Source organism: Oncorhynchus kisutch, linkage group LG29, assembly GCF_002021735.2.
Source record: "Oncorhynchus kisutch isolate 150728-3 linkage group LG29, Okis_V2, whole genome shotgun sequence".
Lineage (NCBI taxonomy): Eukaryota > Metazoa > Chordata > Actinopteri > Salmoniformes > Salmonidae > Oncorhynchus > Oncorhynchus kisutch.
This window is the reverse complement of record NC_034202.2, coordinates 14,751,413-14,759,471: the sequence shown is the minus strand read 5'-3', so window position 1 is coordinate 14,759,471 and position 8,059 is coordinate 14,751,413. Positions and strand designations below refer to the sequence as shown.

The 8,059-nt window shown below is 40.6% G+C and overlaps 1 long non-coding RNA gene across 2 annotated transcripts; it reads right to left on the bottom strand.

The window, feature by feature from the left end:
- Positions 1–5,150: 5,150 nt before the first annotated feature.
- Positions 5,151–7,692, bottom strand: LOC109874207 (uncharacterized). Of its 2 annotated transcripts, XR_004206218.1 has the most exons (3): positions 6,401–7,690; positions 6,104–6,296; positions 5,151–5,380 (listed from the first exon to the last, which is right to left on the bottom strand). It is a non-coding gene; the product is annotated as an uncharacterized LOC109874207 (long non-coding RNA). The 2 variants fall into 2 exon arrangements; XR_002252677.2 differs by lacking the exon at positions 5,151–5,380 and having other exon boundaries at positions 6,096–6,296; positions 6,401–7,692.
- Between the last annotated feature and the right edge of the window lie 367 nt (positions 7,693–8,059).

The following is an 8,059-nucleotide window of genomic DNA, read 5'->3' as shown; positions in this document are numbered from 1 at the left end:
GGCTGCTGCTCCATACAGGTTGCAAAATAAATTGGAAGAGATGTTCAATGTACCTCTCCATGGCACATGGTATATGAACTAATACAAAAAAACAACACTTGATTCAACACTGAGTTTTTCCATTTATATTATTATACAAAATCCTTACCACATAATGCTATATATCTGGTCACAGGTTCAGGAATGGTTAAAAAATCACAACAATCACTTAAAATTAACCTTACAAATAGCAGTGTTGGATGATTTGGAAAGCCATATTGCCAATCAATAACATAATAATACTCATAAAAAAGGTTTTCATCTTTAGTTTACAATCTGTGGATAATATGCAATTAGAAAGGTTCAAAATGAATGTAAAACATCACAGCACAATTGACAAATATATGGCACATGGAAACCAAGCGAGGGTGGTTTATGGTGATAGGTGGGATGGGCTGAGAGTGGCTGAGGGGTGGTCTATGGTGATAGGTGGGATGGGCTGAGAGTGGCTGAGGGGTGGTCTATGGTGATAGGTGGGATGGGCTGAGAGTGGCTGAGGGGTGGTCTATGGTGATAGGTGGGATGGGCTGAGAGTGGCTGAGGGGTGGTCTATGGTGATAGGTGGGATGGGCTGAGAGTGGCTGAGGGGTGGTCTATGGTGATAGGTGGGATGGGCTGAGAGTGGCTGAGGGGTGGTCTATGGTGATAGGTGGGATGGGCTGAGAGTGGCTGAGGGGTGGTCTATGGTGATAGGTGGGATGGGCTGAGAGTGGCTGAGGGGTGGTCTATGGTGATAGGTGGGATGGGCTGAGAGTGGCTGAGGGGTGGTCTATGGTGATAGGTGGGATGGGCTGAGAGTGGCTGAGGGGTGGTCTATGGTGATAGGTGGGATGGGCTGAGAGTGGCTGAGGGGTGGTCTATGGTGATAGGTGGGATGGGCTGAGAGTGGCTGAGGGGTGGTCTATGGTGATAGGTGGGATGGGCTGAGAGTGGCTGAGGGGTGGTCTATGGTGATAGGTGGGATGGGCTGAGAGTGGCTGAGGGGTGGTCTATGGTGATAGGTGGGATGGGCTGAGAGTGGCTGAGGGGTGGTCTATGGTGATAGGTGGGATGGGCTGAGAGTGGCTGAGGGGTGGTCTATGGTGATAGGTGGGATGGGCTGAGAGTGGCTGAGGGGTGGTCTATGGTGATAGGTGGGATGGGCTGAGAGTGGCTGAGGGGTGGTCTATGGTGATAGGTGGGATGGGCTGAGAGTGGCTGAGGGGTGGTCTATGGTGATAGGTGGGATGGGCTGAGAGTGGCTGAGGGGTGGTCTATGGTGATAGGTGGGATGGGCTGAGAGTGGCTGAGGGGTGGGATTAAGAGTTTATGTTTAGTAATGTATTATTGTTATGTGATTGCTGTTTTTAAAAGTAAAATGTATGTATATGTAGCAGAAAAGCTGTGAAAACTAAAAATATATATGTGTCCTCTGAAGAGGGTGGATGATATTGTAATTTAAAAAATAAATCATCCTAAATCAGGCTGTAAAACAACAACATTTGGAAAAAGACAAGGGGTGTAGATATTTTTTCTGAAGGCACTATATAGCTGTAAACTAGTGACAACCTGCAAGATAGATTGAATGTGAAGATAAAACATTTTGCATAATACAATATCATTGTATTTTGAATGATGTCGTTGAGTGATCTGAATAAGAGGTATGTGCATACGTGTGCAACGTCCACTGCGTTCCTCCTTTCCTTTCTACTTTAAATCAAATCAAATGTTATTGGTCACATACACGTGATAAGCAGCTGTTATTGCGGGTGTAGTGAAATGCTTGTGCTTCTAGCTCCGACAGTGCAGTAATATCTAACAAGTAATATCTAACAAATTACACAACATACAGTTGTGTAATTTGTTGTACACCCAATACACACAAATCTAAGTAGAAATTAATTAAGACAAAATACATATGGACGAGCGATGTCAGAGCGAAACGGACTAAGATACAGTAGAATAGTATAGAATACAGTATATACATATGAGATGAGTAATGCAAGATATGTAAACATTATTAAGTGAATGAGATAGCGTAGAATAGTATAGAATACAGTATATACATATGAGATGAGTAATGCAAGATATGTAAACATTATTGAAGTGACTGGTGTTCCATTCCTTAAAGTGGCCAGTGAATTCTAGTCTATGCCTATAGGCAGCAGCCTCTAATGTGCTAGTGATGGCTGTTAACAGTCTGATGGCCTTGAGATGGAAGCTGTTTTTCAGTCTCTCTGTCCCTGCTTTGATGCACCTGTACTGACCTCGCCTTCTGGGTGATAGTGGTGTAAACAGGCAGTGGTTCGGGTGTTTGTTGTCCTTGATGATTATTTTTGGCCTTACTGTGACATCGGGTGGTGTAGGTGACCTGGAGTACCCGCCCACGGTAATGCCATGGGCAGACCACACCACCCTCTGGAGAGCCTTGCGGTTGAGGGCGGGGCAGTTGCTGTACCAGACGGTGATACAGCATGTCACATTCCCCCCCTTTGGTGGGCTACTGTTTAACCCTATACAAAATAACGATCTCTGGTATATAATGCAGTCCTGTTTATTATAGGATATTCTGTGAATCTTTGAGCATTTTCCAGACAAATCTATATATAGCAGTAAAGTGCAGAAGGTGTCCAAACTGATGCATAAAGGCGCACAACTTTCTCTTTATGTATGACGCTCTCCAATATAATGTAGCCTATAACCGGAAGGACTAGGCTACTTTTAGATGTACACTTTATCCCTCCATAGTATTTGCTTTACATGCGTGGTCCATTGTAGGACTATATATGTCAGTTTCTTTAGAGAGTTTAAAATATTTTCCTTTTCAATCATGTACATAATTATGAAGACATCGTATGTAAACATCCATCCGTAAAGATCAACCCGTACAGACCTGTTTGAATTAATGAGTTGCGCCATTCGGAGATGTGCTTAGCCTACTCTTTATTTTAACCGGTTTCTATTTCTACTGTTTGCATAAGGGCCCAAAGTGTCATTTTTATTTATACCATGCATCAATTATATTTTGTGCATACATCCAGATACTCCGCTCATTTTTGTGATGACTTTTTTTACGGACGGGTGAGATTCTATGAACATGTATATCGGAACAGGAGCCTATTACGCCCTGTCTTAAATAGCTGGATAACAAAGGTAGGCTCTAATGCCTATAAAACTGTGCTGTTTTCTGTCGATTTATACAGCGTGTCTCTTTAATAACTCTACCTACATGGACATATTACCTCATTTACCCCAACACCGGTACCACTTGTATATTTCACCGCTATTGTTATTTTACTGCTGCTCTTTCATTATTTAATATTTGTATCTCTTACTTTAAAAAATAAGTATTTTCTTAACACTACATTGTTGGTTAAGGGCTTGTAAGTAAGCATTTCACTGTAAGGTGTATTTGATGTATTTGGCGCATGTGACAAATGAAATATGATTTGATTTGATAAGGGTAGGTTCAAGGCAGGTTGGATTCATTTATATAAATGGAGGGCACAGGGAATCTGGTCACAAAATAGATGCAGTGGCCAGCTTGAGACACATTTTATTACCATGTGTAGATGCGACAAGTCTCGATCATATATAGTGATCGAATCATCTTGATCACATGACGACAAGCACATGTTAATGCAACGTGTAATCACGGTTTATGAGGAGAATAAAAGGAAGTACGCATATGCAATACCATATTAAAACATGTATTTAGAACTACGGTTTGTTTAGTTGTAATAATAATATGTGGATGTATGTGTTGTATACCTTGTATTAATTTAATCAGATTTGTTTTATTTTCATAAACTCTAGGTTTTACTACAGCTTTTGTTGTTGTGCCTATGTTGGTTAAATTAGTATGTACTGTTACATTAAAAATGTTGTGACATTTTCTGTCACGTGAAGGGTGTGTGATCGTTTGGGCCAATCAAGATGGACCGTGGGTGGTGTGCAGAGGGCTATGCGGTTTTCTGTTGTTGCTGAGGCCTGGTAGTGATGGGAATTCCGGCTAATTTTCAGTGAGCCGGCTCGTTCGGATTAACTCACCAAAAAGAACCGTCTCTTTTGGCTTCCAAACCTGCTCTTCAAAAAAAATATGTTTAGTATTTTTTCAAGTAAAACAGTTTGGATAGTTTGACTATGATTGGTGTCAAAACCATTCTAAATTAAATTATAAAATGAAATCATACTCTACCATAACCACAATGTATTTAAAAATGCATTGGGCTGTTATGAAAAAGAATGCTATTAAACATTTGCATTTAAAGTATAACTTTTAATGTACATAAACAAAGTGCATTTAAATCTAACCATTCAAAATGAATACAGGATGCCCTTACATAAGGATGCCCTTATAAAAGGATGCCCTTATATAAAGGATGCCCTTATAAAAGGATGCCCTTATAAAAGGATGCCCTTATATAAAGGATGTCCTTATAAAAGGATGCCCTTATATAAAGGATGCCCTTATATAAAGGATGCCCTTATATAAAGGATGCCCTTACATAAGGATGGCCTTATATAAGCAAAGTGCATATAAATTTAACAATTCTAAACAAATACAATCTGAACAACATAATAATAGTATATTGCTCCATATCAAAGAAAAACAAATAACAATGTGCAAACTGCAGCATCCCAGTTAAAACATTAAACTGGTCCCTCTCTTCTTTATTGCCATGTTATAACCAGCAGCACACAGCAATGCTGACCATATTTTGCTTTTATGAGAGATTTGCATTCAGAAATGCCACTCTATTAATGCACAAGTAGTCTACTCTATTAATGCACAAGTAGTCTGCAATGTATGCTAGCATGCTAGCCTCTACAAATGTTGTTGCCAAATGGCCTGGGAGCATACATGACTCCTTCATTGTATCAAATTAGGCCCTGGGAATCAAGTTTGAGGAAGGTCACATTCCTGATAGAACCCTACCCTGATAGAACCCTATTAGGTAAAGAAATCCAATTTATTTATATAGCCCTTCTTACATCAGCTGATATATCAAAATGCTGTACAGAAACCCAGCCTAAAACCCCAAACAGCACGGTGGCTAGGAACATCTCCCTAGAAAGGCCAAAACCTAGGAAGAAACCTAGAGCGGAACCAGGCTATGAGTGGTGGCCAGTTCTCTTCTGGCTGTACCGGGTGGAGATTATAACAGAACATGGCCAAGATGTTCAAATGTTCATAAATGACCAGCATGGTCAAATAATAGTAATCACAGTGAACAGGTCAGGGTTCCATAGCCGCAGGCAGAACAGTTGAAACTGGAGTAGCAGCACGGCTAGGTGGACTGGGGACAACAAAGAGTCATCATGCCAGGTAGTCCTGAGGCATGGTCCTAGGGCTCAGGTCCTCCAAGAGAGAAAGAAAGAAAGAGAGAATTAAAGAGAGCATACTTAAATTCACACAGGACAAGACAGGAGAAATACTCCAGATATAACAGCCCCCCGACACATAAACTACTCCAGCATAAGTACTGGAGGCTGAGACATCCTTTATGAAATGATTTATTTTCTTTACCTGATACCTGTTTAATTGTTTTGTGGTCCACAGAAACACTTAAAATAGTGTTGCTTATTATGATATCAATTTACTACTTTGGTATGTTTGGGGTTTAAGGTGATAGTGGCTATGGACAAAAAAACATGGCTCATGACCCCAATCCTAAACACTAACAACGATGCAGAAGAGAACTACAACCATGCTCAGATGAAAAGGAGGAGTTTAGTAGAGGGATCTATCGGAGGCCTTAAATCTACATTGACCACGGAATGTCAGGTATATTGGGATATGGCATCCTGTATTGTATGCAGTTGTTATGCAAGATACATGCTGAGGTTATGATCTTGCATGTTTTTTCTGGGCTGTATAAAATAACTCCCCCAGAGTTAGCTGTACCTGACCAGGATGTTGTCGCTGACCACAATGCTGTTGGTAGATGCAATGCTGAAGCAATACATTTTGTAATTAAGAGGAGATTCACATGACAAAAAAGGTTTGTATGATATCGAAACAGATTTATTTTAGAATAATAATCTTCAAGTCTTCTTCGCTTCTCCAGGGCTAATCTCTCACCTTCCACCTTCAGTAGCACCTCCTGCACCCTGCGCAGGGACATGACCTCCCCCAGGAGCGTCCTCTGGACAGCCACCATCTCCTCCACACCAGCAAGCTTCCTTGCCCGGGGTGGCACTGGCTCTTACATTGGGGTGTCATGATGAATAAGGATCTGAAACAGGCGCATCTCCTCCGTGTCTTCGGTGATGACCTGTTGAGAAAATACAATGAATCTGTTGTGGCAATGATATGTGTTGTAGGCCTATTGCAGAATAATAATAAACATATTAAATGAGAAATCAAACAAACACCTACCTCTGCTTGTTCTTCTGTCATATGATCATAACGATCCATGGCTTCCACATCCAGGTTCGGGAATATGGATGAGGTCCAGTGTTATTTCTGGAAAGTTTAATTTAAAGACCCTTGTGCCCTTCGGTCTCAACGTAGACTTTGATCTGAAGCCATTCTTGTGATTATTGTGACTTTGCCATTGTAATTGTTTGTAAGCTTGTGTAGTCAAATTAATCTATGATTGTATGTTGTCCATTTGTTTGTATGCTGTTCTTTGTATGACATTTTAATATTTGATTATTAACCAATTAGGCCACTCTTGGCCATGATTACAGACACCTGTGTCTTTTGACACTGTATAAACAAGTCATCCCGCAGTGTTTGTGATTATACCCTGATGAAGACAGCTTGGCTGCCGAAACGTTGGTAATTAAAATGATTGCATCTGAGCTCCTAGAGTGTGCGGCTCTCTTTTGTTTTCAAGTTTTCTACTACGCTAGCCAGCACCTCGTCTTAATAGGTGTGCGTTTCTTTTTCTTCAAGATATTTCTGGAAAGTCAAACACATCGTGTCAGCATGACAACATTTCAAGAGCAGTAGACTCGATATGAGGAGAGAAGGAAACAAGTGTAACTTTAGCTGCACTACTGGATACTTTTGCAACCATGAACATTTACTTGCGCCACTACCACAGACACAGTTAGCTACCAGAAATGGAATTACTGCAAGAAAACAAATTAAACGTGCATTATCTAGCTAGCTAGTAATTAACAATATAATATATATATATATATATCTACAAATGTTATATAGCTAGAGTTAGTATGTCAATTTGCAAAGAAGAACTTGGCGAACTTAGCTAACGTTAACGTCGTTAACTAATGTTGGCTAATTAGCTAATGTTGTTACACGTTAGCTAGATAGCTAACTTACGGGTTGCACAGCCCGAGTCTATGCCAGACCGCAATTCCTCTACCACGTCTCTCCTATCATGGAAAACACCTTCTCCTCCAGCTGGGCCACATGAATGGTTGAGTCTTCTTCAACTCCCTGCTTCTCTCAGCTCCATTCTTCTTAGCAGCTGACTTTTCTATTTTACGGCGTCATTGGCATATCCCCGAACGGCAGAGATAGACTCGGCCACTCTCGCCCATCCTCTCTTTTTGGTCTCTGCAGTGACTCCGCAGTTATCGAGTCTCCCCAACAGCAACCTTTTCCAGGCTTCTATTTCCTTCACCATCACTTCAAGTTCGTGTTTGCTGAAGTTTTTATTGCACTTTCCGTGATTATCCATTTTTGTCTGTGATGTGTGAAAAATCTATTTTTGTGTGTGTATAAAGGGTTAACGAGCCAACTAAAATGTTTCATTCTCGAGACAAAAGGAAAAAAATAAATGGAATAAAATGGGAATATCAACACTTTATTACAGTGGGCCAAATTCTGTCATCCCTTTCACATATATTGGTTTCAAGGTCGTCACTGATGTCAATGCCACATAAGAAGATGTTTACAAAGTTCTTAAGATATTTTCGAAGTTCCTAAGAAAAATATAAATTCCTAAGAAAGGAATTTTGAGCAATTTTGAGGAATTGCACTTATGAACTTCTTATTTTTTTCCTTAAAAACCTCTTTGGGATCGGAGTCCCGCTATAGCGTGCCACTACAACATCCGGTGAAATT